We start from the raw sequence: 10,943 nt of genomic DNA, 5'->3' as shown, positions 1-10,943 counted from the left end.
ACAACCAGGGAGCGAGTGGGTGGGGACGGCGAGCCGCGCAGCCCTACTCTTACGGTGAAGACGCCGCTGCAGGCCTTAGCTCCGACGGCCTCCAGGAAGTTAGACTGCTGGCTGTCCTCCTCGAGGATGAAGGGCTGCAGAGGCAGCAGTCCCTCGGAACTTGCACTTGTTCCTGCAGAGCTGCCAATGTCATGTTGATGCCGAGTTCGGGGACTGAGGCCCCTGTTGTGCTCCCCGTGCAGCCGCGAAGCGCCTCGCTGGAATTCTGTGGCGAGAGACCGATGGCGCCCCGTCAGCCCGCAGCTCCGCAGCCCCGCAGCGCCTCAGCTGCAATGGCGCTTGAAGTGTTCACGGGGCTGGTCCCAGCGTGAGGAGACCTCGCTTGCCGAAGGGCCAAAGCGAGAGGCAACCTGTGTGCGTACACTCGGTGAAAGCGAAAGAGCTGGCTTCGACCTCACAGGGACCCGTCACGTCCACTTTTGTGAGACAATGTCACTTTTTGTGAAGGGACAGGTGGTGGGCGGGTGTGGAGACCCAATAAAACACTGCTCTACCGAGAAACTCGATGGTGGACTCTGTGTAAATACTCCGGAAGGCTTGGCTGAGCGGGGAGCACAGCTTCTCTGCAGCGACCCTGGTCTCCGCAGCCAGGATCGCCAGGCGGCTGGCCTTTACAGGCCTCACCCTGCTTCCTGACTGGGAGCCTGAGGTGAGTGAGGCCCCTAGAATTTGGCGACCATGGACTCTGGCTGGGGAAATGGTCCTGGGCTGTCTACGGGACCGTCAGATGCAAGGCTTCCTCCCGGAAGTGGGAGACGGCCGCAATGTTTTGCGTGGGGACCCTGCGATGGTGTCCTTCTGGTTCCTCCAGGCCAGCTTCACATTGCAGGAAGACAGGCTGATCACAGCATGGTGCTCCTGTGCAAGTTCTGGGGAGCCAGTGGGCTCTGCGCCATCTGTGAAGTGCCGAACCTCATTCCTACTGGAAGCACTCAAGGCCCTTGGTATGTCTGTTAACACAGACCTAAGGACTTTACCTCGTCCGTGTAGTTGCTCAGCACTCTGTCCGGCCCACACGTTCAGGCAAGGGCAGCACCACAGGGAGCAGAGGGCACCTCTTTGTCACCTTCTTCTAAGCTTCTTTATATTTTTCACCTTTGGGAATACTCATGTAAGCGGTGACACAATTCCAGGCTTCTTGCCCTTCTTGCCTGGCTCGCCCCGTGCCCCTCCACGTTGAAAATTGAGTGAGAGTTAAGCGTAAACTTTATTCATCAAATTTTAATGTGTTAATCATGTCTTAATTGAGTGTTTTATCTTAGTCTTAAGGGGGAGGACTTTTGGCTTTAATTATAAGGAGAGCTATTTTTACCGCTCTTACATACAAAAGACAGTTAATAGCAATTTGTATGTTTGGTAGTTTATAATGTTAAAAACACCACATTTTAATAATTCTGTACCGTTTTGTCTTTATTTTTTTAATCTTATTTTAGATATACAGATTTAATTTATTTCTGGGCATAATAAAACTAACACACTTATGAACACAAAAGGATTTTGGGTAACAATTTAAAAAGATATTCTGAGATATCAATGTTTATCATGGTAGAAAATTTAAATTTCTTTTTGTTTCTAGGTAAGAAATAATATATAGTACAGTTAAGAAAACACTTTCTTATAGAAAACAATTGATAAATTAATGTTTGTCATTAAAACTGAACTACCAAATGCCTTAAATTCATTTACAGAAATGGTATTATCTTATACATTTTTAATTTTATTTAACAGGATAATATGCATGGTTTCTTCTTCCACTGAGGTCCCCCAATAACCAAGTCTAGAAAACAGAAAGGATGAGGTGCTATTTAAATAAAATAAACTCAGATAATTCAAAACCATGTCAACATATTTTAGTTTCTATTTAATTTACATTTTTTAATAGATCTTTTCTCTCATGAAAAAATTAAATATGTAATGGACATTTTCCTCCTCTGCTATATAACTTAGACTCAAATTTTTAATAATTATAAGCTAAAGTTGTATTCATCTCTAAAAAATAAAATATTATCCAATATTGACAATGCTTAAATACAATTGTAAACATATAAAATTAAATTTATAATAAATAATGTTAAGTGGTACATATTTATGCAACATAAGATAGCACTTAATAATATGTCCAAGAGTAGCACATTACTACACATATTTGTGAGTCATTTCAAATCCTGCTCTTTCCAAAACATTTTTATGGTTTTATTGACATCATTTACCAAGAAATTATAACATAATGTACTATTTATGAGTATTTCTTTAGTTTTTTCATTATACTCTGATTTTATAATATCAATGAATGTTTTTCATCACATTGTGTACACTTATTTATGTGTATGCAGTATTTCCTTTAATAAACAAAACTAATTATCATTTAAATATTGAAGAACTACTTCAACGACTTAAATAATTTTACAGAAATATGTAATTTCAAAATATTTTTCCATGGCTATATTTTTACTTTAGTAACCTCACTATAATTGTAATATTAAATGTACACTTTGACATTACAAATTTATGTGATAACACTTCTTTCATGACAGAATTTTTTTCTACTTTATGAGTATGTTAGTAAAAAGTAAAAATGTATCTGAACAGATAAGCATAAATAATTCATAATGCAGTCATGTCTTTGAATAAAATATAAATTCAGAATATTTTCAATGATAATGCTTTACTTTCAAAATTAGAATATGGTATATTATTCAGCAAAGCATCACTAATTTAGTGATATAGAAAATAACATAAAGATATTTGTCAGAGTATTTTTACATATACTATTGGAAATCAGAGATAAACGATAGAGAAATTTTCATGGCATTCCATTTTTGCATTTAAACTCCCCAGATATGTTATTACCTCACAAATATTGACGTTTCATCTAAATACTTCACCCTATTTGATTGCTAACCATTTAAAACTAGTCATGGTTAATTACTATATTTCTTTTCCTTTTTACCTATGAAAAGCAAATAAATACGAGAGTTCAAAGATAATATATGATTTGGGAAACATACCCAAAGAAACCTACACTAAGAATCAGACCACTAAATGTTCAGCGTTGCCTAAACATAATGCAAATGGCTAAACAATGCAGTTTTTCATATTCTGAATTCTTCAGTACTTGTAAAAGATATGTGTATGGAGGAGGGTGACCAAAAGTGATCAAAAGACAAAATTTGGTAAACATCCAGAGAATTCAAATTCCTACAGTCAGCTTTTGTTGCTTTAATTTTCCCTAATACAAGGTTTGGGCCAGGTCTAAATCTATCAAGATCTCTCTTGCATGCCTAATATTGGTTTAACACTAACTTGCAATCCAGTTGGCATCTGTTAAAATGGTTCTACATAGAAGCCCTACTAAGGTGGAGGAAGTCATATTGATATTTATGTAGGGCCAAGTTGATTCATGCTGGTTTGGGAAAGTTCTACCATTTTCTCTGGGCATACTGGGTGTTGGCTTTGACTCTTGGCCAGTATGAGCTATGGAATTAATAATGTGCAGTTTAAAGTCTAAAATTCTTCCAGACACATTCCAGGTTTGGGTTAACTGATGTTTTTCACCTGGTGTAGCCTATTAGACATCCATGTTAACCTATATGGCCAGAGTGTGTAATCCCCCTTTCTAACTTCTGTCTTGAGTTCTTATGAGGCCAAGATTCCTTGCACAGATCTTGATGGTTCAATTGATATGGAAACCTAGCTCATATGCCATTAAAGATCCTGGGGAGATTGTACTTGAGTATGTTTCAGACCCCCCACACTTGCCTGTATTCTCCTCCTATTGCCATATCTTATTTTTACTTTAATAAAAAGTGTTATGTGACTATTCTGTGGGAAGTATGGTAAGTCCTTTGAACTATCCAAACTTGGGAAATCTTTGTAGTATTTAATTCACTTTTTCAGGGCTAGGGCGAGGATAAGGCAAGCCATGAGTCTAGGGCCCCAAATTTTAGGAGGCACTCACTTGCAAGAATGTGAGGGTTCCTCCTTTAATTCTGTGCTGTGGGTTCCTCATTTGCCTCATTCTAGTCCAAGACATGCTATCTCTATCCCTAGTCTCAGATTTCTTTCTGATTAAATACATAGGACAACTCAGACTTAGACCTCTATCACCAACTTGCCTTTATTGTCTTTCCTGTCTGTGTTACCCCAGACAAGGTATTCTTTATGAATTTTCAATCATAAATTCATAAAATCTATATATTAATGCTCTCAATAGCTATTGTCATTAAAACAATTTTAAATACTCTTCTGAAGTAAGCTATGCTAAAATTTTAGTGAGAAAATAAAAGGATGGATTAACTATTGCCATTAAAATAATTTTAAATATTCTTTTGAAATAAATTATGCCAAAATTTTCGTGAGAAAAAATGGTTTAGAATCTGCCTCAATTATTTTAATTCTAGAAACCCTTCAGAAGTAGGACGTTGTGTTTGTTGTTTCTCATCCAGAAGTTTGATACTATTGTAGCAATATCTTGCAAAGGGAAAGGATTAGGAGCACTTTGGCAAAACTGTTATGTGTGGCATTCCATACATTGGAGAGTAGAGCCTTGAAGTACAAATAACTCTTCAAGAGAAGAGCATTAGCCCTTGGCCCACAGCACTTGCTAAAACACATTATATTTAGGGGCACCTGCATGGCTCAGTCAGTTAAGTATCTGCCTTTGGGTCTCTGGTCATGATCCCAGGTCCTGGAATCGAGCCCAGAGCCCCACATCAAGCCCGGCATTGAGCCCCGCATTGAGCCCTGCATTAAACCCCACATTGAGCTCCACATTGAGCCTCACATTTAGGCCCACATCAGGCTTCCTGCGCAGTGGGAAGTCGGCTTCCCCTTCTGACCCTCCCCCTGCTCAGGCTTTCTCTCTGGCTTTCTCTCTCTCTCTCAAATAAATAAAATCTTAAAAAAAAACACATATTTAGTTGATGATTATTATGCATTAAAATAGCAATATGATAAATTCGAAGAATTCATAAAAGATGTCACATATTCAGAGTATTTTGGACAATTTCAAGTTTGAAATATTCTTGGTAACCTCAGCTGATATCCTTCTTGAATTAGTTTCCACAAGCATTCATAAACCTAAAAGATTCATTTTAATTGTGATGGCGTTTTCCCACCATGAGCTAGTCCATTAAAATCACATTGAATGAGATTACAGGTAAAGTTCTCAGCTGTTGGTTAATTCTCAAGCCAAGATAAAATCACTTAATGCCAAATATCCTGCTATGATTTTAAAGTAACCATATAAAACACTAGTCAGTGACATGTAAATCTGTTAAATGCTTTTCTTGGGGGCTTGGCTTGATATCTATTACAGTAACATATTTCTAATATGGAAAAATATTTAGGATAAAATTCTAAGAAAATATTTCCTTTTTTTAGTAATTAATCTATTCAACACTAAGGAATTTAATATTACAGTTTAATCTTCACTTTCCCTAGTAAGAAGGCAGTAGGTTAAAATAGTTATATCTTTATCTTCTAAGTACTGATTTCTTAGACCATTCTTTGTCAATGATAAAGTAATTCACAATGATAGAAATTCATATAAATATATTATATTGGAGACCAATATTCATGACATAAAGAATAGTATTCTAATATATAGATTAAACCATTTCTCATCCATGAAGAACTGTATATCCAAAAATGACTCACAATAACAGATAAAGTTTCATTGTTAATTAATTGTATATTAATCAATTTTATAAATATGCTGTTAACTTCAGTTTTCATTTTTATTATAATGTTTACAGTGCACTATTACATAAGGCATAGATTAAGTTTGGAACAAAAACATGGATTTTGCAAGCAGCAGTTTATTTACAAAGTTCAATGCACATTTTCTTGCTAAACTGTCAAAAATTTTTCCTCCTTCAGCATCCATTTCTTCATCTAAAAATGAGACTATTCCTACCATATAGGAATATTTTAAGATTAGGTTTCCCGTTTTACAAACCGTAAGATTGTACAACAATCTAAGTGAAGCCCGTGAAAGAAATTACTTACAAAAGTAAAAAAAAGGGAACAATTGTCTTAATAGGCAAAGTTCATTGAATCCAGTTATACATGGCTGATGAGACTTTCATCTACCACCATGATTTTATTTTATTTTAAAGATTTTATTTATTTATTTGACAGAGAGAGACACAGCGAGAGAGGGAACACAAGCGGGGGGGGTGGGAGAGGGAGAAGCAGGCTTCCCACTGAGCAGGGAGCCCGATGTGGGGCTAGATCCCAGGACCCTGGGACCATGACCTGAGCCGAAGGCAGACGCTTAACGACTGACCCATCCAGGCACCTCTTCCACCATGATTTTAGAGGTCTGCTAGAAGTGTTGCTAGCACTCTTTCCATAAAAAAAGAATAGAACAAACATTAAATCCGTGAGCAGACAAATGGAGAGAGAAAGTGTTACAAAATATTCTATGTCATATATTTATATATATTTATACATGTATACTATTCAGCCATTTAAAAATGGAAATTTTGCCATTTTTGACAACATGGATGAACCTCGAAAACATCATGCTAAATGAAATAAGCCAGACAGAGAAAACCAAATATTACATGATCTCACTTATATGTGGAATCTAAAAAAACTCATAGAAACAGAGATCAGGATGGTGGTTGCCAGAAGTGGGGGATGGATGGTAGGGGAACTAGGTGAAAGTGGTCAAAAGATTCAACTTTCAGTAAGATTAGTAAGTTTTGGGAATATAATGTACAATATGAAGACTATAGATAACAATACTGTGCTGTATATTTAAAAATCGCTAAGAGTATACCTTAGTAGAAAAACATTATAAAATGCTGAAGTAATGAATGTTAACTTATTTTGGTAATCATTTTGCAATATAGACATATATGAAATCATTTTGCTGTACACTTTAAACTTTATGCAATGTTATCAGGCAGTTATAGCTCAATAAAATTGGAAAAAAATAAAATTCCAAATATTATGAAAGAAATAGAACATCTAGTTAAATAGAGGAAAAAGCTTTGATTCAATATTGCTAATGTGGTAATCTCCCCATTTTGATCTGTAGACCCAATGGAATTCCAATCAAAACCTTACCATATACTTTGGATATATTTACAAGCTGATTCTAATATGTATATGGAAGGTCAAAGGATCTTGAATTTCCATAACTATTTTTCCATAGTCAAACCATTTTTCAAAAAGAAGAATAAATTTGAGTCTCAGACTACCCAATTTCAAATATTATCATAAAGTTACAGTAATCAAGACAATAGTTAGGAAGCACTAAGGGATTTTCCTTCATTCTTCACAGTGAGAAGCTAGTGGGAATCCTGGAGGTGAAACTCGTGAAAGTGTGGGGGCTCTCCTAACACTGGGCTTCCCCGAGATTTTAACTTTCCAGATACTCCACACTGAGCTGCCAGCAGTTCTTCAAGCACACTGTAAGTTTACCTTCTGTGTCCTGGCACCAAGAGTGGCTGTTGCTCCCAGTAAGTTATTCTCGGTGATTCTCTCTGGCCGCCTCTCTCTTCAGTTTTGGGGGCAGCGGCTTACCTTGTGGCCTCCATTCTCTGGTGAACCTTTAAGGAGTTGTTTTGCAGCTTGTTCCGTTTTATCTTACTGTGAGGCTGAGAGTGCTACTTCCACACTATTTACGTGTCAGAGCAGAAATTTACACTTGTATCTTTTAGAAACATAATTGTCTAGGAGACTTAAATTTTTTAAATGTTATTTTAAGGAAAATTGTTTTCACTGTATCTACAAAAGTTAATAATTAAATGAACCCTAACTGACTTGGTATTTTATATATATATATATATATATATATTTTTTTTTTTTTTTAAGATTTTATTTATTTATTTTGACAGAGAGAGACACAGGGAGAGAGGGAACACAAGCATGGGGAGTGGGAGAGGGAGAAGCAGGCTTCCCGCCGAGCAGAGAGCCGATGCGGGGCCGATCCCAGGACCCTGGGAACATGACCTGAGCCGAAGGCAGATGCTTAACGACTGAGCCACCCAGGCGCCCCTTGGTATTATATATATTAATCACATTTATACGTAAGAAAACTATACAGTGTGGAGAGTGCTGCTGCTTTAGTTTGTTGACTGGAAAATTGAATCTGTCCAATTTGCCAATCATTTTAAATTTGTTTAAACTATTTATACAAGTTCAAATGGACCATTGATCTTGCTTCAAATTTTCCTTATGTGTATACACAATAATCCCCAATCCTAGAATAATTCTTCCTTGTCTTGATTTTATGACAGTAGCTGTATTTCATCATGATAAAGTCAACTGTCCCTACTAATGTAAGAACAACTTTTTTTTGCCTGGCACAAATAGCCCAAAGTGACCAGACAACAGACATAGGTTTAGTTGAATCCTTACTGTATTTCCAGGTAGAAAAACTCTCCCCAGGAAGTCAAAACCAAGAAATCAAATTAGAAAAAGAATTTTTCAACAGAGTTGAAAATGTGGGGGATAAATTCCCCAGGGTGTCACTGAGAGGGGCTATTATAACTTCCATTTCTTAGTTCTAGGCCAGTTGACTAGAACTGTTGAAACAGTCTATATTTAGCTCACAGCACTATACTGAGCTAGTCTAGCCATTAAATGGAACTAGTATTTTTTTTTCTTTCTTTGATATCTGGTCTTAGGCAACTATCTGTAAAGTGAAAGAGATAAACACCAATACAATAGTCACAGGTAACAAGTGGGTCTAGGACACCTAAAAGGGATAAACACCAATACAATAGTGACAGGTGGGCACCTGGGTGGCTCAGATGGTTAAGCGTCTGCCTTTGGCTCAGGTCATGATCCTGGGGTCCTGGGATCAAGTCCCGCATCGGGCTCCCTGCTCCTTGGGAGCCTGCTTCTCCCTCTGCCTCTCTCTCTCTCTCTCTCTCTCTCTCATGAATAAATAAATTAAAAAAATCTTTAAAAGAAATAGTGACAGGTAACAAGTGGGTCTAGGACACCTGTTTATGTAATACAGTTTTGCTCTTTTTAATTGCCTGAGCTTTACCCAAGGACACCATTTCTGTTATATAATAAATTGGTCTTGAGTCACTCAAACTTATTATCTGGTGTTTTAGAAAATATGCATTTATGATAAGCATCCCCAAGCCCTCTCATTACCTAATGTCTCGAGGCTAATGCCAGGGACTTAGAGTCTATGATAGATCCACAAACTGTTTTTCAATCGAATAATAATTCTCTGTTGCACACAACATGGCATTGCTTAAGAATCCCAGAAATCTATGCTGCAAGTTCCTACTAGGTTGGCCAGAAATTCTCCATGATACCTTTTTTCCTAGATGTATCTAGCATCATGGCATCTACAGAACCGTATGACTCAAGTGACAGTACTACTTAGTACCATAGTTTGAAATAGATACAGGTGTCTCTCTTGCTCTTGCCCGCTCAAAGCTCAAAAATTGATTCAGATGTTACCAATATGGAGGACAGGAATGAATGTTCTGTACATTGTCCACACGATCTGGCCTTCAAATGTTACTGTGACAGAGAAAAGAAAAATTAATATAGCTCTGAGGCCTAGTGTATGTGTACTGCTCTCTGTCCTAAGGGAGTCTAAATGGCTTCTGATTCCCTTTCTGGATTGAGGTTGTTAGGAACACATCAGTAGCTATCTGGCAAGTGCTCAAGTTTGTGGGATATGTTTTAATAAAGATACTAAATTCATTAGAGCTGGGACTATCACATAGTTAAGGTTGAAAATAGACTACTCTCTTCTGCTATCATCTACTTGCTTTTGAGGGGACCAAAGTATTGAATTAAGTGAGGATATGACAGGGACTATCATCCGGGCATCCTTTAAGTCTAGGAAGTTTGCACTACACTATGCCATTCTAATTAGTGTTGCTGTTGGGACAGTGAGTATTTTGAGTGCGAATCAGAGGTATCATGGGCTTCTCTTGAGGCTTTGCTACCATAATGACTCTGAGATCCACAAGTTAAGGAACCAAAATGAGGGTTCTGAGAGTGCCTAAGTGTATCCATCTTGATCATGCATTCAGAAACCATAGAAATACCCTAGATTCATAGACCTATTGAAAAAGCTGTGAAATGAACTTGGACTGGTATTTGAATTATCTCTGTAAACAGGCAGCAAAGGGACAAGGAGGACCGATGACTTCTGAATTCCCTGGTATCAGTTCAGTGTCAGCCCAGACTCTGCATACAATGGCCCTGTGAAGATCTGACCTTTCTAGTATTTAGTTACTATGAAGGATGGTGGTAGGTTCCTGTGGAGAAAAATTCCTGACCACTGTGATACATACTTCCTGTGGTTTTATAGGGCCCTTCTTCAAGGAGACTCAGCCTTCCATTAAATCAATGAGCTCTAGGTCTCCGAAGTGGTTTAAATCTAGAAGCTGGGCGTGGGATAGTGCTTTGTTATTGTTAACTGACACAGCTAGAGGTCTTGGTCTTTTCTGGTTATCCATGTCAAGAAATACTTGTATGGGGTCCACATTTTTCTTATCTCCTGAAGAACCATGGTTTATGTCAAATTGTTTCAAATCCCTGTAGGTCAGGTTCCCCTGGTATATACTCTGGCCTGGCTATCCATCATGTCTATCACCCTTTTACAATTAAGTGTTACCACTTAGTCTGAGCTACTGAGATCCCCTTATTCCCACTGGTAATGGGGAGCCAAACTTCATAGCAGCATACCAGACATCAGTCCTGGCCTACAGTAACGCAAAGGAAAGCTGGGGGGAGTGGGAAGATGATTGATTGGTTGAGATTTTAAGGAATTTTCTCACACAATTGTGGAGGCTAGGCAAGTTCAGAATCTTCAGGTAGGCCAGTGGATTAGAGATCCAGGGAAGAAGTTTCAGTTCAAGTCCAAAGACAGTCTTCTGGCAAAATTTCCT

At 37.9% G+C, this 10,943-nt stretch overlaps 1 pseudogene; it reads right to left on the bottom strand.

Moving 5' to 3' along the window:
• Positions 1 to 492: 492 nt before the first annotated feature.
• Positions 493 to 9,532, bottom strand: LOC112819438 (cerebral cavernous malformations protein 2 homolog pseudogene; annotated as a pseudogene).
• Between the last annotated feature and the right edge of the window lie 1,411 nt (positions 9,533 to 10,943).

The sequence above is a fragment of the Callorhinus ursinus genome, unplaced genomic scaffold (assembly GCF_003265705.2).
Source record: "Callorhinus ursinus isolate GAN/ISIS: 27379988/994484 unplaced genomic scaffold, GSC_fseal_2.0 scaffold6, whole genome shotgun sequence".
Lineage (NCBI taxonomy): Eukaryota > Metazoa > Chordata > Mammalia > Carnivora > Otariidae > Callorhinus > Callorhinus ursinus.
Note: the sequence above shows the minus strand (reverse complement) of the source record. Positions and strands in the feature narration are given on the sequence as shown.